The 24,118-nt window shown below is 44.8% G+C and overlaps 1 protein-coding gene across 3 annotated transcripts in view; it reads right to left on the bottom strand.

Moving 5' to 3' along the window:
* Nucleotides 1-24,118, bottom strand: part of NCK2 (NCK adaptor protein 2) — a 152,494-nt gene that overhangs the window by 85,411 nt on the left and 42,965 nt on the right. Inside the window, exon 1 of one of the 3 annotated variants that reach the window (XM_053200364.1) lies at nt 8,329-8,460. The exons of the other annotated variants lie outside the window; for them this stretch is intronic. The gene's annotated coding sequence lies outside the window, so the exon portion shown is untranslated. Of the gene's footprint in view, nt 1-8,328; nt 8,461-24,118 lie in introns of those variants that run through there. 3 annotated transcript variants of the gene reach the window in all.

A 24,118-nucleotide genomic window follows, 5' to 3' on the forward strand; every position in this document is an offset into this window, starting at 1 on the left:
AAAGGATGGTTCTACTTAACAAACCATATTTCTTAATTTTACTGCTATAAATTAATTTTTCTAGAGTATTTCACTTGTTAAATAAATTAGCAATGAATCAATGAGAGGGAATGAATCAAAGAGTACTTTGAAATTCTAGAGTTCAAATATATATACATACATATATATATATATATATATATATATGACTTCCTATGGCAGCTGCCCAATTAATGTCATCCATAAAGCCATTCAAATACTGTGTGTGGGCTGAAATCCAATTAAGTCATTTCTGTCTGAATATCCCCAAAGAGCCTCCTGGTGAGCTCAAAGTAGAAATAATCACAAATGCCAGATTAGCTGTGTAAGCACTTCCAAAGCTGAAACCAGACGAGAGCGTGAAAATCTACAGGCCCAGCCTTTTAACTGGGCACAAAGGAAAAAACATTTCAATGACCACCTGGCAGAAAGTCAAACCCATTTCCTTGGTCTGCCAGGTCTTCTCAGATAATCCTCACCCAGTGTAAGCATCAAAAAAGAAAAAAGCTTTGATCCCTTCATTTACACACATTATGAAATGATAAACTTTCGCTCCACAGTGCAATTTTGTGCACAAGAGGAAACAGGAAGAGATTTCAAACTTGCTCTGAATTCACCATTTTGTTCAACCAACCCTTTATGGACTAGGCCTTGAAATTAATAAAAAATGAAATTTACAACTGCCTCTATGCATGTAATTTGTCCCATAAAAACATGCAAAGCCAAAACCTTTGAGAGGTTGAGGGACAGAACAGACTCAGCTCATGAGTTCAATTTCTCCTTCACCTTACAACCCATCACTCAGATTCCCAAGTAGGCAAAATACAGAGTATCTTCAGGTTGTGTACAATAGCCAACATCTTGAGTGTTTTTACCATGTAATCCAGAAACGGAAAGGGCACTAGCTTGCCTATTCATTCTCAACAGATCCTTCCTAACATCTACTCAATTAGTATGTCTACAATTTGTGAAAGCTCCTGGTGGTTACAATGCCAGCCGCAGGTAAGAACCACTACTACAGAGGAAGAAGAGAAAGTAAAAAGGGCCAGATCAAGAAACCTTATTCTCTCAACTTTCAATATTCGAACACAAGGGCTGTCTGAAAGAAGATTAATCCAGGTAATGAAGTTGGCCATGCCTCTGCATAGGCTGTAAAGGACACAAGGACTTTGTTTAAACTGGATGCAAATCCCAGGTCTACGTCTCACTAGTTTTAGGATGTTGAGGCTTCTACTTAGCCTTGGAGACTAGGTTTGCTTGGAGGCAGTATCAGTCACCTCACTGGTAGAATCAAAGGCATGCTTAGTCAATGAAAACGTGCAACATATCCACTATGTGCAAACACCGTACATAAATAAGGCACAGAACACCTGCTGTCCTTCTAAAGACCTCATTCTGGTGAGGGACCAAAGTCAAATATGAGATGACACAGCAGAGTTTCTTTATTGCTTCAGTTACAAGAAAATTCACCTATATAATATGTACATCAGCTAACTTTTTCTAGGTAACGTCTAAAACAGATGCGTGCTATCCAAAATTTCTGCTAATGTCTGCTTTACAATTAAAAAATTATAAGGGGCGCCTGGGTGGCTCAGTCGGTTGGGCGTCGGACTTCGGCTCAGGTTATGATCTCACGGTTCATGGTTTGAGCCCCGTGTCAGCTCTGTGCTGACAGTTCAGAACCTGCAGCCTGCTTCCGATTCTGTGTCTCCCTCTCTCTGGCCCTACCCTGCTCACGCTCTGTCTCATCTCTCTCTCAAAAATAAATAAACATTAAAAAAAATTGAAATAAAAAAATTATAAGGAGACAATCAAACTGAGTGTGTGTGTGTGGGTGTGTGTGTGTGTGTGTGTGTGTGTGTGTGTGTATAAACAAACATAACAGCTTTAGGTAAAAAATATTTTATGATGGAACAAACAAGGAGGTCTAATCTCACTTTCCTGAGACGAATCTTCTGACAGAGGACCTACAAATGTCTCTCGGGACCTCTTCTCCAAGCAAAACCTTCCTCACTGGAAAGAGGACAAGGTTCCCTGAAACTCATCACCCCATTCTTGCTTCTAGGCAGACTTCAAGTTAAGTCACCCAACCCATACCGTGCTGGGTGCTGGACACACAGTAGACAAGACAGACGTATGGTTTACTCCCACAAAGCAGACTCAACAGACGACTGACTGGAAGAGCCAAAATGGGACTTCTGGATGCTATAGATCACTGTCCATCACTTGTGTAAGAGACGTACACAATGAGTCAGGGATGACCAGAAAATGGACACACTGCTGCTAACTCGCATGGTAACAGTGCCTGACCCCGCCATGCTTTTCAGGCAGGATCACACCTGCCTGGGGGGCGGGGCGGGGCGTGGCCTCTCATCACACCTGGGCAGGTGTTTTCTGAGCGTTGTGTGCTCCTCACTAATCCTCCTGCTCCACTTCACCAGGCCGGTTTCAGTCCATCGTTCCAGCTCTGCAAGAATTCGAGATTCTTTTTAAAAAAAAATTTTTTTTAACGTTTATTTATTTTTGAGACAGAGAGAGACAGAGCATGAACGGGGGAGGGACAGAGAGAGAGGGAGACACAGAATCAGAAGCAGGCTCCAGGCTCCGAGCCATCAGCCCAGAGCCCAACTTGGGGCTCGAACTCACGGACCGCGAGATCGTGACCTGAGTCGAAGTCGGACGCTTAACCGACTGAGCCACCCAGGCACCCCAAGAATTCGAGATTCTGATTCGGTCCTGGATGATCCCTATCACTCCATCCGTTTATCATGGTTAAATCTGATACCCAGGTTTCCATCCATGCTGCGGTACAAATCACTGCCAAGGACAGCACACATCTGAGACCTTCACTCAGGGAAGGTCAAACTAGCAGTCTACACTCGGTGGCCATAAGGCCATCATACCAGCTATCAATTCACATAATAGTTCGATACACAGGGAGATGGGCCTGTTTGGTGAACGAACTTTGGCTTTGGAATGAAATGCCAGCCCCATCCCTTACTGGCTCTGTCTTTTGGCAAAATGGCTTACTGCGTCCAAAGCTTAGGTTTCCTCATCTATAAAATAGCAGGAAGAGATGTGTTATATAGATGTGTTGTATACACTAAGTGGCATACAAAGTCCCAGGTGCATAGGGGCACTCAGAGAAAACACTACTTTGTTCCCCCTATTAGACACTGAAATGCCTCTGGTCATAGTGGGGGAGTGAGCCGAGGGCCACCCTGCCCCTAAACACCCAACCTTTGCATTGGGCCTGCCAGAGAAGACCAAGGACAGTCCCCCCAGAGTAGATGAGTAGCCGACTGGGAGATCAGAGGACGATGGGTGGAGGTCGCTCCGTTGGCCCTGGAACTCCCTATCTTTTCTTTGGGCCATGAGCCACACCCCCTCACGCCCTTGAGCTATAGCCAAGCATGCGACAAAGGTGTCTCACAGGCTCTGTCCCTCAGACTTTCTCCTTTTCTTTCTGTTGATGTTGTACACCCTTTTTTGTATGTGTAAACAGACTATGAAAATAAAACACACACAACCATCCCCCAACAACTTACGGAGCACATGAGGTGATATGGGGTTAGGGGAGGAAATGCACTGGGGGACTTAGAGAGTACCAAGAGGGCAGATGACCACAGATGAAACCCCAAGGAGACAACAGCCCAGAAGGCTCCTAAAGAATGCCCTGGGTCAGAAGGGAGGGCCCAAAGTGAGAAGGTATATTAACACTACAGACGTAAGTGGGTCCAACTTTATCGAGACACTGCTGAAATCCAGCCACGTGGCATCAAGAAGAGATGCCGACAGGCTCCCCGTTCCCAGCTTTCATCTCCATTCAGTAACCTGTTTATTGGTCTCTTTCCTGATCCTGCTTTCTTCTCCTTTTAGAAAATTAGAACATACACTGGCTCCAACCTCCTGGAACTTCTCTCCTTCAAGGCCATGCAGAGAATATCAACAGGGATTCTGTCATCCACCAGTGAGTGTGCACACACCGCATCTGAACCTGGAGCTTCGAATGCAACGCGGTCAAGTGCTCTGCTCACTTCTCTCCTTTTGGGCTTCAATTCCTCCTCCACAGTATCTGTTTCATATGCTCTATTTTAAGGATTATTCTTTTTGACAAAAAAACAGCAACAAAAGCCCCCCGATGTAGGGGAAAGTTGATGAGTCCTGCCTCTGCGACTGGTCATATCTGACACCAAACACCACGCCTACGCTCTCGGTCCATCTCTCTAACAACAGAAGACAGGGGTGCCTGGGTAGCTCAGACTTCAGCTCAGGTCATGATCTCACGGTCCGTGAGTTCGAGCCCCGCGTTGGGCTCTGTGCTGACAGCTCAGAGCCTGGAGCCTGTTTCAGATTCTGTGTCTCCCTCTCTCTGACCCTCCCCTGTTCATGCTCTGTCTCAAAAATAAACAAAGGTTTAAAAAAAATTTGTTTAAAAAAAAAAAACAAAAGACAGAACGAACATTTTTTTGTTTTGGACCTCAGAACGTTGAGGCTCGCCTCACCTCACCTCTGCCAGTCACACACGTACATGCCACTCTCTCATTTACTCCCAGGTCATATCCTATCTTCCATCAGCTTGCAAATTCAGGAATTGTGTGCCTCGGAGTTTCACGCACTAAAGAGGGAAGGAAAACAGACCAATGCAACAGCAGTCCCTTACTCAGCGTTTACTGGGTGCCACAGACTAACAGGCTAAACACCAATCCTACGTTATCACATTCAGTCCTGACATCAGGATGAGGTTTTATTGTTCCCATTCGAAGCAAGGAAGTTACCAGACGTACAGAGGTGCATGGGTGCCGTGAGAATCTGGAGCCCTTGGCCTCAACCTTACGCATGCCGCCTCTCGTGCTGGAGACCACAGACAGCCAGACTGCACGGGGTACCTAGGCTGAACAACTGCACTGAACCGTCTTCCAGAGGAGCATGTGCTAAGGGAGAAATTGGTTACAATCTCTGTCAAACACTGGTGGGAAGACAGGCTTAACTGTGTCCTATGAGCATGGCAGTTCTAAGTGATACAGATTTCCAAAAGACCAAAAGTTAAACATACCAAAGAAAAGGCTTCAGGGGATTCTTACCCACCTGCCCTCTCTTTTTCTTCCCCCTCTTTAACCAAAAAAAAAAAAAAAAAAAAAAATGTCAGGGGCGCCTGGGTGTGGCTCAGTCGGTTGACCATCCAACTTTGGCTCAGGTCATGATCTCACAGTTCACGAATTCAAGCCCCACATTTGGCTCTCCGCTGTCAGCACAGAGCCCACTTCAGATTCTCTGTCTGCCTCTCTCTGCAACTCCTCCTCTTCAACTCTCTCAAAAATAAATAAAACATTATTCAAAAAAATGTTGTCATTAACTGTTTTCAATCAAATTTCTCACCAGGCATCCTTAACCTGCCTCCCACATCCAAGAACACAGATGGCAAGACTGCAGAGGGGTGGTCCAGGTAAGGACCCTCTAAATGACTTCTTGCAAGGGATCTATTGCATGCACTTTTGGACACAATAGAGGGAACCATCTGCTTTCTACCCCAGGCCAAAACAACTCTGTGATCCTTGGGCCTCTGTCTTCTCATTTATTTATATAGAAGTACAGCGATTTGCTTTTTATGGACTTGCATAGAAGGTTATCTTATTTAAAATAATAGGAAGTTTTCAAAGAACTCAGCAGTTCCACTTGGGCAGGGCATATAACGGAAAGGACTTATAGAAACGTTAGAAATAGGAACACAGAAACAGGACCAAATGCTTCTGGGAATTTAGTATATGACAATGGGTGCTGGCTGCAGTCATTGGGGGAAAGACACGACTTCTCAATAAATAGTGATGGGATACTTTGGTAGCCATCTGGAACAAAGTTGGAGCCACACTTCACATCCTACAACAGGATGAATTCCAAATGCATCTAAGGTTTACCGTGAAAAAATAAAAGTATAGAAGGACATATGGAAGAAATTCTTTATAGCCTTGAAGGAAAAACTTTTTTAAATCTATGACTAAAAATCCAGAAACCACAAAAGATGTTTGAATTCATCTACATAAAAATAAAAATGGTTTTTTACACGGCAAAATATACCCCAGGCAAATCCAAAAGACAAATAAAAAGTTAAGAAAAAAAATATTTGCAATTCATGACACTCTTCCTAATTCAAGGAGAGCTCCTTACAATTGATTAGAAGACCGGCAAATCAAGAAAAGGGGCAAAGGAAACTGGGAAAGAAAATATCTGGCTTTCAGATAGATGCTAGACTTCACTTGCAATAAAACACGTATACTAAAGCCATAGGAAGATACCACCGCTCACCTATCAGAATGTCAGAGATCAGAAAATGTGGTAACAGCACGGTATCATGTGAACTTCCCATTGTGATCACTGCCATGTGGTTATTTAAAATGTTAACATTTGAGAAAGCTGGATGAAGGGTATACAGAGAATTTTGCACTATTTTTGCAATTTTTGTAAGCCTAAATTTATTTCAAAATAAAAAAAAAATTTAATTTTATCACAATAAAATGGCATATTGGTGAGGCTGTGGGGAAGCTCCTGTACTGGTGACAAAAATGCAAAATCACATAACTCAGTGAAAAGCAATTGGGTAAGATGTATCAAAACAGAAACAGCCTCGAGGCGCCTGGTTGGCTCAGGCGGAAGGGCATGCAACTCTTGATCTCGGGGTCATGAGTTTGAGCCCCATACTGGGTGTAGAGATTTCTTAAAATAAATAAAATTAAAAAAAAAAAAAAAAGAAACAGCCTAAATGTCCATCAATAGGTAAACAGTAAAATATATTACATCTATATACAAAGTGCTAGTCACACAAAAAAGGAGGAATGCCTCTAAATTCTAAAGAGGAAAGAGTTCAGAAATAGATTGTTAACTAAGAAAAATACGGTTAAGAACACTTGAGATTATTTTCCCAAATGCATTTATCTATGAAGAAACTTAACTACCACTTGGCTGCCTGGTTAAGCTGCCTCAAGTGCATCCCGCACTTTATCCTCATTATGTTGAGATTCATGACCCATTTGAACTTAATTATCAGTAACCTTGGTGAGCTCACTATAGGCTTCTCCATCTAAATAACCCATAAAAATAGGTTTTTAATCCTAGCTACAGGGATCTTTCGGGAACCTCACTATTTGTATCTGACAATACGAAAATAAAAGCATTTCACCCTTCATTTTTTCTCTCTAAATCAGTCCCCAAACTCTAAGGTTACTTTTTATTAAATTGAGATACAATTCACACACCATAAAAATTCGACAATTAAAACGTATTCAGTGGTTTTACTTATTTTTAAAAGTAAGTAATAGAGAAACCTCTTCATGTTATAAGAAAAAGGGGGGGGGGCAATAAGGAAAGTAATGATTTGAGTAACCTATTACTTAGATATTTCCAGAACATTCTGGACGTACAAGAAACTATAAGCCTTGCCTCTGGTGAGGCCATCTGGTGACAGGAGGCAGGCTTTCCTCCACGTTAGATTTCAGCTGCCTTTTGTTTGCTTGTTTATACGCATTATTCTTTCAAATAAAAATTTTTTTCAACAAAATAATAACAGCAGATAGAAAACACATCTTACAGCAAGCTAACCTTAACGTCTACTCCTTTCAGAGAATCCTAAATCCTACAGCTACTTATGTTCAAAAACACATCTTCTGGAGATTGGAGATAATTTAATATCGGCTCTGAAATAGATGGATCACACCCGTAAATTAATGAGAACGTAGATATAATTTTGTTCTCTTCGGAAATGAACTGAATCAGATTAATGCAGCCAGTCGTCCCACAGTCAGACCTTCCTGAGGATGATTAAACTCTTTAGAAATCTGCAGTTAGTGCCAGTAGCTTTAAAAAGTTATGAAACCATAAATTAATGACTCCACACCAAATTGCTCAAAGAGTTTTCAGGGCCAAATTTACGAACTGGTTTTGTTTTCCAGAAGCATCCTGTTTCCACAGAAAGGCACAAGCCAATCGGCTTCCACAACCTAAGGTGCTTTGTCTCAACTGTGGTTACCACATTCTTGGCTTCTGCTCCCTCATTCCAACTATGGGGTAATCATAACGAATCCCATCTCGGTTGAGAGTTGCTAGAAACCCAATCAATGATTTTTTCCTTCATGTGATTACAGCCCTCTCCCTCAGGCCTGACAGGAACCCCAACATGATGAGGGCCGCGCTATACTCTCCACCAACCCTGAAGTCCCCACGACGCCGTCCTGTGAGTGGGCACAGTATTTCAGGACTTCCTTCCACTTGCCCACACAGACTGGCAGCCTGCCACTTGGGCATGCCGACTTTTCTTACTTCGGAAGACACGGAAACCATCTTCTGCCCTTCCACTGGAACAACACGGAACAGGGCTGGTGGTCCCTTCCTGCCCCAGACCCGTGAGCGCAACATTCAGTACCCGGAAACAGCACAAACTCTTGTTTTATTCTGCAGAGGGGAAAAAAAAAAAAAAAAAAAAGTCGACGCAGGCTTCAGAACCCTCTCATATTTAAGGGCCTCCCCCCAAAAAAACTAGTAGAAAGGCTAAAATAGAGGTATTTTCTAAGGTTCTGAATTTGGCAAAGGAAGAAAAGCTTATAAATCAATGTCAGCTTTTCTTCTGTGGGCGCAGGGAAAGAGGCAGAAAGAAAAGGGGTTGGTGGGATAAGGTGTGAGTCAAAGACCTAAAAAGGATAATAAATGTTTGTATTTTAGGACCACAAAGCTAAAATCAAAAAGGAGTTTTGATGGCTCAATCTATTTCTGAAAGACCACCCTCCTACATTGTAACACATTTCCACACCCACTGGCAGCGTCGAAACCAACCACAAAGTGTTAAAGCTCACCAGTAAAAAGTCCATAAAATTTATCCCAGAAAACCAACTCCTAAGAGGGCTGACATACCTGTTAACTGTCATCGCTAACGTCTTAACTATTCTAGTGATATATATTTCCTTTCCTGGAATCGAATTTGTATTGCATTTAATTGTGTCAAGGAGAAATGCCGATCCATTTTTTTCCCAAATCACTTAATTTACTCGATGCAAAAGAGTGGGCAAGTACAAGGTGGAAAAAGGAGGAAAAGGAGCAGCGATGTTAGGAACTTCTGGAATAACACTAAACTATTGGGTACTCTTGTTCATCACCAAAGGCAAAAAGGTAGCCAAAGCTCTGAAACCATCAAGGACCAGACTTGCCCACCTTAAACATCGGCCTCCTATGCTCTGTGCTCACATTCCCAGGGCCTCTCTGCAAACAACCAAGTGCAACTGAACACAGTGCTGTTATCCCCCAGGTGGCTCCTACCTGTAAAAGGGAGGATGCCCCTTTCATCCGTATTGCATTAAAATCACAATAGAGAAAGAGGAACCCTTTTGCACTGCTGGTGGGAATGCAAACCCGTGCAGCCACTCTGGAAAACAGTATGGAGGTCCCTCAAAAAATTAAAAATAGAACTACCCTACAACCCAGCAATTGCACTACTAGGTATTTCTCCAAGGGAAACAGGTGTGCTTATTTCAAAGGGGCACATGGGCGCCAATGTTCACAGCAGTGCTATCAACAACAGCCAAAGTATGGGAAGAGCCCAAATGTCCAGCGATTGATGAATGCATAAAGAAGATGTAGTTTATACATACAATGGAGTATTACTCGGCAGTCAAAAAGAATGAAATCTTGCCATCTGCAACAATGTGGAGGGAACCGGAGCGTACTATGCTAAGCAAAATTAGGTCAATCAGAGAAAGACAAATATCGTATGATTTTACTCATGTGTGGAATTTAAAAAACAAAACAGATGAATGTAAGTCGAAGCAAAAATAATATAAAAACTGAGAGGGAGGCAAACCACAAAAGACTCTTAAATACAGATCACAAACTGAGGGTGGCTGGAGGGGTTGTGGGTAGGGGGATGGGCTATATAGGTAATGGGCATTAAGGAGGACACTTGTTGGGATGAGCACTGGGGATTCTATGTAAATGATGAATCACTAAATTCTATTCCTGAAATCATTATTAAACTATCTGTTAACTAACTTGGATTTAAATTTTAAAAATAAATAAAAATCAATGTTGTAAAAAAAAAAAAAAACTTAAAAAAAAAATCCAGGGTATTTTGCAGTTGCCCTGAGATGGAAGGGTGTGTGGTCAAATACCATCTTTGTATGTTTCTTAGGTATTTTTTTTCCTTCTTTCAGTGTTGTTCTTTTATTCATTCATACCCTTGGGTTTATTTCAAAAAAAAAAAAGATAACTGAATTATTCACTCCTTTCTCTAGCTGAAATGGAGTATTTCATAAGATAATAAAAGGAGAAAATGCAAAGGAAAGAGATAAGAAAAATGCACACCATCCTCAGAGTTCGCTTGGACACCACCAACGACAAAATAACTTCGTAAGACAGCAATAATGCCCACCTTCCCACTAGTCACCTATACTCATGTGCGCCTTTGAATGGGAATCTTTCATAAACGGATAATATGGCAAAGATCAACCCTGAACCCAAGTGCCCAGAACGCTGCCATCTCATCAAAATTTCAACTTTAGTCACTTTGGACCATCCAGTTGGTGTTCTAGGTACACACACCTAACAACTTGTGCTTTCCTGAGACCTGGGATAAGGCAGAATTTGTCTCCCCCCAAAATACTTGGTTACACATGATCTATACCAGAGTAAACTAAAATGGAGCTTTCAAGTACGGAGTTACTTTTCTTTATACAAGCCTGGGGAGGCACCCATCACTGATGTTCTCCTGTCTTTTCATTTGAAATGACTTGTGTTTTCCTAAAGTCCTAGATGTATCTATTGAAGAAGAAGAGAGAGAAAAGAGAGAGAGGGGGGTCAAGTGAGGTGACCCAAGCTCTCAAAAGCTTGCTTTAAACTGAGAGGGTTTCTCCCCGGGGACACGTTGACGGGTCGGTGTGGGTAAATCTTTGTCGCAGAGCCGGGCCCATGCACTGTAGGGTGGTAACCTACAGCCTCCCTGGAGCTGTGACAATCAAAAAGGTCTCCAGACACTGCAGACATTGCCAAATGTCCCCCAGGGAACGAAATCACCCCGCTGAGACCCACTGAACTAGAATACATGAAAATGAAATAGACTAAGTTGTGTGTGTGTTTTAAAACAGCTACAATAAGACAGGAATATTCATGTATTTTCTTAACTATTTTGGAATATGATTAAAATATTTAGATGGCAGTTTCTACAATTACCCTTTCCAACACTGAATAAATAGGCATATTCAGTTAAATTCAATGTCATGATTAGCTAAGTCACAGTATGCCATGTAATTAGAAGACAACCTCTGAAATCAGGCTTGGGAAAAGTGGGTAACGTATGCTATTATTTATTTAAGAGAATGAGTAATATTGAAAATAAATATACAACTGTATGAATATATGTCTGTGCTTGCATTAAAAAGCAATAAAAGCGGGAAGGAGCAAAAAATCTTTTGAAAAATAGTGATGGGAAGGGCTAGAGAAAAAGAGGCTGAAAATACAGAATGAGACCTCTCTAAGCACAGTTGGTTTGGCTCTGGAACTATCGAAATGGTTTATATAACTGTAAACCAATATTAACTTTTTTAAGTCCTAAAAAATCAAAAGCAGAATGGAAACCAATTAACCAAGTCATATACTGAGTTGATGGCATAAACATACACGAAATTATTCCAAGAGACTTTGAAACACAGTAATTTGACTGTATTTCCCTAGTGGGATAAACCTTAAGGACAAAGATATCTTCAGCTGTTTTCACTACTCATATTATTGGTAAAAATGTTGGTAGGTATTCTAAACATTATGTGTTGTGTATAAATACAATAATCAAGCAAATAAGTTCTTATGCTAATTTTTTAGGGGCAAAAACTTTTGGCATAAGAAAAAAGCAATACAAAAATAAAACCAAAGAAGTAAAATATCTGCTAATTCTAATTTTGAATTAGAAGTATCAGTATCTGGGGCAGTCGGTTAAGTGTCTGACTTCAGCTCAGGTCATGATCTCATGGTTTTTGGGTTCAAGCCCTGGGTCAGGCTCAGTGCTGACAGCTCAGAGCCTGGAGCCTGTTTCTCTGATTCTGTGTCTCCCTCGCTCTCTGCCCCTCCCCCGCTCTCACTCTGTCTCTGTCTCTCAATAAATAAATAAATAAACAAATAAATAAATAAATAAATAAGTTAAAAAAAATTTTTTTAAATATATCAGCATGAATTTACACTGGATTATGTGAGAAAACAAACCAAAACCAACGAACAAATCCACCTTTATCCACTGAAAAGGTCCAGATACAACAACCGGCCTGGAAGCAATGGCCCCTAACTCCCAAACTGTAGTCCCCAAATTCCATTTCCTACTAAGGAGACCGCGGTCTTTGAAGAAATGTGGGCCCCAGTCTGGGGTGGGCACGGCCCTCACTTTCAGTGACTATGTGACTATGTCACAGACTCTGGGCATGAGCAGAACATGGCAGTGACCTCCAACAGCTCAGCGTGGCTGCAACCGGACACTTAGAGGGGAGACAAGGATGTCAGCGGCAATGAATGAAAATACTCCAGAAATACCTTAAATCATGAGCTCATAATGTCTCTAAAAAGAAAGACACACAAAATACCTCACTGGTGGCTTATGGAGGATGCTGGGGAACTGGAACTATTTATTCTGTAAGATGCCAAATAGGGGGCAAGACTTTCCTAAGTAAACGTACCTCAGGATAACAGCTGAATATTCCTTTCATCTGGCGAGGAAACACAGAAGGAACGACACGACCAGGATGTTTTGCACTCCTGATGAATTATGGATGGAGGCAGTGATCACCAAGGCTGCTTGTTCTCATGCCCTCCTCCCAACGGGAGCACACACACTACCCATCAAGCACTCTTGCCAGAAAATCAAACCAGAATGGGCTCCAGCCCTGACCAGCTGCTTACAGGAAACACCAGGACTGGGGTGGGGAGGCATGTCAAGTAAGGATCTGGTTAGCAAGCTGCAGCTGTGACAAACCCAAAAAAACCTTAAGACTTGCTTTCTCCAAAAGATCATTCACAATGTGGGGGGGGCAGGGGGGGGAGGGTAAAAATGAGAGGGTGGCAATATCAAATAGACCGCTCAACAGCAATAATTTTTTTCAATGTTTGAGAGTGAGGGAGAGAGAGTGGAGGAGGGGCAGAGAGGAAAGGAGAGACAGAAGGCTCTCTAGCAGGCTCCACACCATCAGCACAGAGCCCGACTCGGGCCAGAACTCAAATCGTGAGGTCATGACCCAAGCCGAGATCAAGAGTTGGACGCTTAACCGACTGAGCCACCCAGGTGCCCTGACAGCAATACATTTTTGAGATAGTTAGGGAAATAGAACACTGGCTGCAGGTTTGGTAAATCAAGGAATTACCGTTACTGGAGTATTGACTATAGTATTTACAGATGAAATGAATCGGTATCTCAGTTTTGTTTCCAAAATAAGCCACTGGAGTGTGCAGGAGTTAAGATGGAACAAGACTGGCCATTAACTGATAACGACACACTGAAGTTCTGACGATGGGAAGTCATGAGGATGCGTTCTATGATTCTACCTTAAAAATCCACACTGAATATGGTTATCCTAGAAACTAAGAAATCACAGCTTACAATGAGAGACAGTCAAGAACATCAAAAAAATAGCACGGCCTGAAGGGCCTTCAGAAACCACCAGGCTCCAAACCACCTTCTCCACAGGAAGGTCGCTAAAGTAATCCCAGAACATTGGCTAGGTGCCAGCAACACCACAAGGGAACGGCGTTCCTGAAATCTAATGGCTCTGTCCAGCCACCAAGGCAGGACGGGGTTAGAGGAGGCGGGCAGGAGCGGGTCGAAGGTGAACCTCTACAGAGCTGACACACCCTTATAAGCCTTCTTTTTACTATCAACTACTAAGACATCAAGGCTCTTCCTTTTGTTTGTGAATACACTTCCCCCCCACAAAATGAAGTGTTTAGTAATTTGAACTCCACCCACCCCCAAGAAGAAGAATCCGTTCATTCAAAATTTGTAAATGTTGAGAACTTACTCAGCTGTTGAATGTACAGTAGACAGTAAAACATTTTAGCGTCTTGTGAAAAACACAAGTAGCAACAGCAGTGAGTCGTTTTTACACTGAGCACACTGCGTACACTCTTTCCAGCTCACGAGCTGTAATGAGAATGCACAGCACTGGTTTGCCTGAGCTGTAAAATTATAAAAATTAATACACTTACCAAGCACTTACTTAGAGAGGTCACTGTGATCAGTTGTGATAAAGGGAGTCCGTCAGAATACTCTGTAAACATACAATGAGCTGCTGATACACAAGTAAAGAACAAGGATATCCCAAGGACATTAGGCCAAAATAAAACTGCTGGAAAATCCTGGCTGGTGAGGACTGAGGGAGAAGGGAAGGTGCATTCACTAAATTGGTATCGGAAGCACCCATACAATGCCCTGCCCTGAAATGGGCAGAGACCATCCCTGCCCGCTCACTGCTCTCTGGGGCCAGGAGAAGGACGTGAAAGCAAAAGAGGTTAAATGAGGAAGATGAAAAATGATCAATTTCCCATCAGTGTGGCTGTAATTTACATCACTTCCCCAGGCTTCTCCAGATGAAATCAACATTCTCTTACAAATTACTAGAATTTAAGTCCTAGGGGGGAAAGGATTAAAGATGTGCTCTAAGCCCTTCTCTTAACAAATGAGAAAAGGAAGGGGCAGAATGGCGGAGCCCCAGGGCCACGCGGGTTTCAGGGTGGCTCAGGCGCCTTGCCAGTTATGTTACTTAAGGGTATTTCCAGAGCTCCGAAGTTTCCTGGCTCGAGGTGACAGCACCCAAGCTATGTCATCCAACCCTTGTCAAGTTCTAGCGATAAGAGAACCATCCTAGTGGTTCCTATCTGTGTGTTGACGTGAAAGGGAGGACAGTTTCATTCTGGCTGATTCCTTATGAACCTCTGTGGGTGACAGCTTTCCTCGCCGGCCACGTGGTGCATGGGCTGATCAGCCAGGGTCTTGCTCTGGCACAGGTCAGAGGTCAAAGCACCTCCCACGACTTGCCTGTGTGCACAGCTGGTGGCAAGAGGCCCATCTGGACAGCAGCCTTAAAGACAGAGGCAGAGCTCACCAAAGACCAGCTCCACCTAGTTACACTTACTCCAGGTGTGGCGAGAATGGAAGCCAAAGGCCAGAGGTTCCAGCAGCCCACCGTGGCGCTGAGCCCCCTCTCCCTGAGAGTGAAGACAGGCTGGAGGGTGAAGGGCAGTGAGATACCCCATCAGGTGGTGAGACGCTTCGTGCAGCACCACCTGGCACATTTCCCAAGCCCCCCAGAAATGGCAGCTCCATCTACGGCTCCTCTCAGGGGTGTGGAGGAGCAAGAAGGGGTCAGGGGAAGGGGCTGCTGATCCCTCCAAGGATCCGCTCGCCAGCACGCCACCTGACACAGTGCCCAGGCATATAACCTTACCCGTCTTAAGAGCCTGGCCACCTGCCAGCCTATGGCACTGAGCAGCACAGAGACTGGTTACCACTCTGAGTCAGCAGTGCAAGACCTACTAAAAATAAGTGGTAGGCAGTTACACAAGCTGCAGGAAGTGAAGAAACGAGAGTCTGTAATTGTAATCCGATCAACAAATTCTAAGGACGCGAGCACTGTTTCTTAATGGTTTGCTTTTATGTCTGAATGTGCAGGCCTATTTATGGGTTTTGATGAAGAAGGAACTTACTGTATTTTTAGCTCACAAATCAACTTTTAATTCTTCCCATTCTACAAATGGGAAATAACATTTCACATAGCACAAGCAATAAAAATTAAGATGTTTTCAAGATAAGCCTCTTCTGTGCGTTTGCATTTAACACATGGCTATACTTACTACACATTAGGCTGATTCTATGCTCCTCCTCCAAGCAGGGGGTGAAGACAGAAGTCAACATCCATTTGTGGAAATGGAGTTAACTGTTGCCAGTAGCCAGTGTTGTCTGGTGGCCAGGACAGTGGTTCTCCTCGTGTGCCCTGACCAGCAGCAGCAGCAGCAGCAGCAGCAGCACTTAGATGCTTCTTAGAAATGTGAATTGCTGGGGCCCACTCCAGACTCCCGAGGCAGAAATTGGGAGGTGGGAGCAGCTAATCTGGAACAATCTCAAGTTTCAAAACCACGAACCACAGGGCCAGATCCTCACAAGAGCTCATTACGGGCAATAAACACTATACAACGTGCTTCTCAGACACATTTTATTGCCCATATTAGGATGTTATCTACCAAGAGAATCATTTTCATCAAAAAGGCTCTGCGAAACGGTTCTTCAATTGGAAAGAACGCTCTTCTTTGGATCAAAAGAAACAGGTTAATTTTTTTCTCGTTGGAAAAAGTTATAAAACATTTTATGTGCACCTGGGTCAAGTGCACGTACAAATGCAACCTTGGCCTGGTCTTCACCCCTCTGGAAGGTCCCAGTCTACCCACTGAGGAAGGGCAGTCTGAGCACAAGAGACTGGGGGCCTGGGGAAGGAAAGACTGGCAGAGACACACACATCGATACATCCCGGCCGTCGTATACTCTACATTGGGGCTTGTCTGTATCTGCTTAGCATTCTGGTAAGGTTTTTTTTTTAATTTTTTTTTTTTAATGTTTGTTTACTTTTGAGAGAGAGACAAAGTGGGAGAAGGGGAGGGGCAGAAAGAGGGAGACACAGAATCTGAAGCAGGCCCCAGGCTCTAAGCTGTCAGCACAGAGCCCGATGAGGGGCTCGAACCCACAAACCGTGAGATCATGACCTGAGCTGAAGTCAGACGCCTGACTGACTGAGCCACCCAGGTGCCCCCAATTAAAAAAATTTTTTTTCAATGTTTATGCATTCTGATAAGATTAATGCAACTAGAATACATTTTTACGAACTCAAGGCAATGTATAAGAGATCCACTGCCCTGACTGCAGTCTTACTGTGTCAAAAATGCCCAGAATTAATACAGATGTCTTGAAGCACAGAGTACTGAACTACAATGGTTTATAATTGATTTAAAGCTATTAAAAAATGAACAGAAGGAATCAAGGGAAACTAGGAAAAAAGCATGCATTTTATGGATACAGAACCTTTAAATATTTGTTTTTGTTTATTTATTTTTGAGAGAGTATGAGCAGGGGAAGGGCAGAGAGGGAGGGAGACACAGATTTGGAAGCAGGCTCCAGGCTCTGAGCTGTCAGCATTGAGCCCACTGTGGGGCTCAAACCCACAAACCATGAGATCATGACCTGAGCCAAAGCCAGACACTTCACCGACTGAGCCACCCAGGTGCCCCACAGATACAGAACTTTTAAAGAAAAGAAACAAAAACTAGAAAACTCAGAGGAGGCACCTTGGGGATGGTTCGTAAGTTCTGCCCTGGCCAACAGAAGAGTTTATGTAATGTATATAATTCTCTAATGCACCCTAGGTAATACCCTACTATATCATACAACTACATACACATATATGAATACCACTTACAGTATTTGCTAAGAGATGAAGACAGACAATAGTAATTTCAGAATATCCATCCCCATTAATGAGAAGTTCATTTTGATAGACTATGAATCCAAGGATACAAACCAGAGGAAAAAAAAAACCTAAGCATATGCAAAAGGCTGAACAGTCATAACGTAAATGGGGCTGATAGAAACGGTAGCAAACAGAAGAATTTCCCTCTTCTTTTAACCTACTTTTAGACAATGGCTTACTCCACTGGAGAGTATTTTATGGGTGCAGGAGTTTCCAGGCCACAAAAATCCTTTCAACCAATGACAGCAATAGTGTCTCACTTTGATCTCCAAGTCACATAGCTGGTTAGAAAGACTCACTGTATTCAGAACTGGTCTCCTTCCTCCCTCTTCCAAACCCCCCAAATTCAAATAAACAAAAGAGAAAAGAAAGTCAGTGCTTAAAAGTTCCCCCCACCACCATGCCTGCACCCTGGTGCAGCAGATACAATCTAGGGCGGGGTCCCAAGTAGAATTGGCCCCTGGGGGGCAGTAAATGAGAGGCAGGAGTCTACTCGGTCCCCCTGGTCCTGCAAATTGCTACCGAGTGACCTGTGAGCCAGGAGTCTGCAAGCAGTCCTCGTCACAGAGGAGCCGGGCTCACGCCAGGGGATGAGTTCCTCTTACAGAATGGGCATGGGTCCAAAGTAAAGCAAAAAAACATCGATTTCCATCTCCCCATCCCACCCCTCACTCCTGTCAAGGCAAGCCTCCTTTCTCACATGAGGGAACCTGGCTGCAGGGATGCCCTCGGAGGGGTTGGGGGTGGATGGTCTCCCCCGCAGTGAGGGGCCCGGTGAGGCTCACTGCATCAGTTCGCCTGGACTAACGTAAGAAAATTCCACGGAGTGGGTGGTTTAAACAACACAAACTGATTTTCTCCTAGTTCTGGAGGCTGAAAGTCCCGGATCAAGGTGTGGGCTGATTTGGTTCCTGCTGAGAGCTCGGTCCCTGGCTTGCAGACAGCCGCCTCCTCGCCATGTCCTCACGTGGCGGAAAGACACCCAGTTCCCTGGTGTTCTTCTCAGGAGGACTATCAGATCCCCGCCCCACCATGAACTTCTTTAACCTTGAGGACTTCCTTCGAGGCCCTATCCCCGAACACAGACATGCAAGGGGGCTAGGACCTCAACAATGAACACTGGGTAGGGGTGCACACTTCAGTCCAGATGGGGGAGCTGGCCCAGGCAGGGCCAGCAACTGGATCATAACTGGGGCTAGGGTTTCCACACGTTCCACGGCACTGAAGTGACCCTCCTTCAGTATGAAGAAAAGGACCCAAGAAAGAGGAAGAGGGCTGAGTAACGCAGGGCTGTGGACTTTGGATCAGGAGGGCAGAAGGAACGGGCAGCCGCCAGACAGCAGGCACTCAGCGGATCACTCGTGAGAGATGTGGATGAGGAGCAGAGGTCAGGAAAGCTGCCCAGGGGTCACTCAGCTAAGAGGGGCCAGGCAGGGACGGGCACTGAGGCAGCCAGCCAGGAGGAGGGCAGCCCTCCTGGCCTCCATGACAAGTGGGGAGGGAAGAGACCCAGGAAGGGGCAATGCTGGAGCCTGGGGAGGGTGGGAGGGAGGACGGGGCAGAGGCCAGGACTGGAGGAGGCAGAAAAATGAAAGGCAGTGGTTGAGACAGGAGCCGGAAGAGCCAGGCTGCAGCTCTCCCCAGAGCCATACTGTGGGCCGGCACGTGCCAGGTCCTTTACAAAAGGATTCAGTTCTTCTTCACAGCCCTGTGATGGTGACAATTCTTCCTTTTCCTGAACGCACATACAGGCCCCGAGCTGAAGGAACCCTACTAGTGGCTTGTGCCTCAGGGAGGAGCAGACACAAGACCCAGGAGGGGTTCAGGGCCAACCCCAAGGCTGGAGGCAAAGTCTCCAAACACAGAGACCTTTCTAGACCGGCCTGAGCTGGCACGTGCTGCCTAGGGCCAGGAGAAAGGAGTGAGTGCTTACGGCCAGACCTGGCTCACAGCAAGTGCTGCTCAGTTAATGGTAACTGCTATTACACAGACTCAAAATAAGTGTTGTGTTTGGTATCAGAGCCATCTGTATACAGATCTCTTCTTCCCTCTATCAGGTGTGGAGACGGTCTGCAATTTACCGTTCCATCCACAACACTAATCGCGGTGCCCTCCACAGAAGAGATGATCGATAAAAGGCTGGATGAGCGAATTAATTAACTGATAGAGAAATGTACCATGCAGGGGACATGAGAATAAGGCAAAGAAGGCAGAAGGTAAATGAGAAAATCGACAGATGGGCAAAGAGTGGACACACATAGACACACATAAATGACAAGATGCAAAAAAAAAAAAAAAAAAAGGCAAAAGATAATATGTACGGGGGAAAAATGGTCTGGGTTCGATGATTTGTGTCTCCCCGGAGTGTCTTTCAGGACCAGAAGTATTTCACTGCTACCAGCTATCATCATCTATTTTCTTCAGCACGCCAGATAAGAACAAATAAATAAACAGACATCACAGTTACTAGGAATTAAGCACCCTCCGCCCAACCTCCTGCTAGCCCAGGGGTGACATTCTGCATGTGACTGAGTTCTCCCGGGCCTTTTCCCACAAAGCACAATAGCAAACATCATGCTGCACAGGGCAAGGCGACCCCAGACTCAACGGGAAGGCTACGAATACCTAAGCCGACACTGAGGCTGGTTGCGCGAGCTAGCTCAGCGACTCGACTCTATTCTGGCGGTTTTACACTTAACTTGCCCCTTATTTCATGGCAGGAAAACCCATCTGTGGGTCCATTCAGGCTTAGAGAAGAGGTAAACCAGGCAGCATTAAATTTCTGCTATTGGATGTCTTTTGATTGGTCACTTTTACTCCGTTTTAATTTTATCTTTGTGACTGATGGGAATTACACGCATATGTCCCTCCCATGATGACACCATCACAATTTTCTATGGCTAATAGACATCACAGGAGAAGGAAGCTTCCAACTGGGCTCCTTGGTAGGGAGGGGAAGACTGTCCTCAGTTCTTTTCCCACCAGTACACAAACATCGTGGCCACCTTGGGCTCTCAACCACATTACCCAGAACCAAATGCCTGCTCCAGAAAACATTTTGAATTGTGAGGCTGCTCACCCCTGCATTCACAATTTCTTAACTTTAGCCACATATTAGTACTATAGGATGAAATACCATGCATTGCTTAAAAGCACTGAAATGGGGGGGGGGGGGGCGCCTGGGTGGCTCAGTCGGTTGAGTGTCCGACTCTGGCTCAGGTCATGATCTCACAGTCCGTGAGTTCGAGCCCCGCATCAGGCTCTGTGCTGACAGCCCAGAGTCTAGAGCCTGGAGCCTGCTTCGGATTCTGTGTCTCCCTCTCTTTCTGCTCCTCCCCTGCTCATGCTCTGTCTCTGTCTCAAAAATAAATAAAAACATTAAAAAAAAAAAAAAAAAAGCACTGAAATGGGAAATGTCAGAAACACTAGTGATCACGTACCTTGTCCCCTCCCTGGGGCCTGGAGCGGTGGATGGACACCAGACCCAGATCAGGGAGACAGATGCTCCCTCCAGAAGCCAAATTTTCATACCCTTTGTTCATAGTTTTGAAGGTGCTATCATTTCCACTAGACTGAGCAAGAATCTTTTACGGAAAGCACTTACTACCATGGCCTGACCCATTCACATGCTCCATTGAAACGCTAGCAGTTAGTAGCATACACAAATGATAATAGTACATTCACGCTCACTTGTGTTGTGCAAACCTCTTCACATCGTATACTCCTCCGCCCTCCCCACTAGGACACGGGAAGGCCAGAAGGATGCGCCGTTCCTCTGGGCATTCCTAGCACAGTCTCTAGCACATGGTAGAAACGCACGTAGAAATAGTTCTTGAAGGCCGCATGCCCCTTCGCTTCCATAGAGGCCACACCAACACTTTCTGGCCTCAAAAGGAAATCCGAAACAATGTGCTATGTAAGCAAGTTCATCTCTCCTCGCCCCTTCCCCCCCTAGCTCCACGTGCAGGAGGAAATGCTTCTCACTGGCTATACAAATGAACACGTGCCACACCGTGTGCACGGTTTGCAGCCAGCGAGTGAGGCCAGCACGGAGCCAGTTCTGCATCAAGCTACTTTCACCCTAAACGGAAACCATGCTGTATGTGAGCGACAGGGCAGGATCTCCGCATGAGGGCACCGTGCCGTCACTAGCTCTGCTTTTTGCCTAAAATTCTGTCAAAGGCAACTCAGACTGACCTGTAGAATGGTTACCATCTAAGCAACATGTGAATAGGAACAAATTAACACAGAGACTGTTAACCATGCCTCCATCCCAGGGATGACAGGCAAGTCGTGCCTCATGTGCTGGGTTATTTGTGCCACTAAAAACACACCTCACTAATTAAAAATGGAAAACCAACCAACTAAATGATCACAAGGGCCGCTTTAGCTCATAAATATGCCAGTTAGCACACTGTGATTGATAAGGAAGTTCTGACATCAACTAAAGATGTAAACTAAAAAAGCCACGTTCTCCTAAGAGCAGAGTAACATTTTCAACAGAATCAATGACCACTCGTTCACATCTAAGACTGCCTTTACAAAAACAGTAACAGGTATGTCTTCAGTTCTGTTCACGCATGCGTGCTAGAAATTCGTGCTGGACAAGGACACATATTTCTGTTCTCTGTTAAAGCCCAAATGCAGCTGATGTGGTAGAACATGTGGCCTGTAAGGAACGGAGTTCTCTCCATACCTCTGTCGTCCAGACAGTGACCAGATGAAGACTGTGCACCATTAAGGCTGTGAGTCACGGAACATATATACATCAACTTTTACAAGTTGCACTTTACTTTAGGAAAGTAAAACAAGACCAAACTGCTTTTTGCTAGCTGCAATATTTTTATTTACAGAAAAGAGACTTCTCTAAAGCAACTCTGCAAAGGATTCATGTGAATTGCTAAATGTCTCCTCCTCTAAAAGACACAAGGCTAGTCTTCCACAGCCACCACGTTCCCCCGGACGTGGCCCAGCGTGATGACGGTGTCCTCGGACTTTACCTGTCACCCTGCAGCTGTACAAGTCCATTCCAGGGACAGGCTGGCACCTAACAGGTGAGCCAAGGGGGAACCAAGACAGAGGCGGAGAAGCTTGCATCCGTGTTCTTCTCCACCTCCCAATAGCATGTGTCCCAAGGGAGCATGGTGGGTGAGCCCCCAACCTTACAGTATGACTTGTGGCCTTATAAGAAGACAGAGACCCAGGGCGCCTGGGTGGCTCGTCGGGTAAGCATCAGACTTCAGCTCAGGTCATGAATTCACAGTTTGTGGGTTCGAGCCCCGTGTCAGGCTCTGTGCTGACAGCTCAGAGCCTGGAGCCTGCTTTGGATTCTGTGTCTCCCTCTCTCTCTGCCTCTCCCCCACTTGCACTCTTTGTCTCTCTTTCAAAAATAAAGATTGAAAAAAAGAAGAAGAAGACAGAGATCCGGGGGGCCACCACGTGATGATGAGGGCAACGAGTGCAGCCACAAGCCAAGGAACCCCAGTGCCTGGGGCAACCGGAAGCCAGTAGGAGGCAAGGAAGGATTCTCCCCTCCAGGTGTCAAAGGGAGAGGGAACTGTCAACACCTGGACATCAGACTTAAGGCCTCCAGAACTGTGACACAATTAACTTCTGTTGCTTTAAGCCACGGAGTCTGTGGTACTTGGTGGCCGCAGCCCTAGGAAAGGCACACAGTTAGTTTCTGGGGACACGGGAGCTACTTTCCAAGCCAGACGGCTGCCACCCTTCCAGCACGCTCCAGCCTGCCCTGTCCACAGCCCAGCGGTTTGGAAGGCGCATCAGAGAGCCAAACTTGGGAGAAAGAACCAGATGATCTTCTCCTCAACTTTAGCCATTTAAGGGCTTTAAAACAGCTGCAAAGTCATACACAGAGCATGAAAAGTCTCTTTTAGAGCATGATCAAAGAAATTAAAACACCTCTGAGCAGACAATTGCTTGTGTTTCTCTGAGGAAAGAAGCATAATGCAATAATCACCGGACTCGGTGACCACAAAACACTGTTCTCCAGAACTTACAGTGCTCTTAAGGAAGAACAAAAGAAATTACTTAATCATTTAAAATAAAATTAAATAAATAAATAAATACAATTAAGTAAAATTAAATTAAATTAAGAAGCTTCCACAGAGGACAGTCAACAGAAAATCACTCCCCGTGGGTACGGGTAGGTGCTGAAATCCAAGTATCAACACGGCCATAACATGAGTAACATTATCAGCTCCAACAACAGTTACTAACATACACAGTTTTACCCGTGTAACTGACCTAAAGCCCCCCACATACGGAATGGAACGCTTTACAAATTACCAAGCACTCTTCATAAAGGATTAGCAGTTAAGGCAAACAAATCTAACTACGTCCTATGCTGCCATTAGGAAATATGGCAGCAAAGGGCAGCCAACGGCACCATTAGGTGCAAGGCCACACTGTGCCCCTGCCCCTCCCCCACCCAGCTCCTTCCACCTGTGCAGAGGGGAGACTTTGGTGGGGAGCTGGATGCCCCAGGACGTGCAGACCCTACTTTACTGTCCACCTTCTGTCCTCATCCTCCATAGGTAGACAAGTACCTCGTGCGTGAC

The sequence above is a fragment of the Acinonyx jubatus genome, chromosome A3 (genome assembly GCF_027475565.1).
Source record: "Acinonyx jubatus isolate Ajub_Pintada_27869175 chromosome A3, VMU_Ajub_asm_v1.0, whole genome shotgun sequence".
NCBI lineage: Eukaryota > Metazoa > Chordata > Mammalia > Carnivora > Felidae > Acinonyx > Acinonyx jubatus.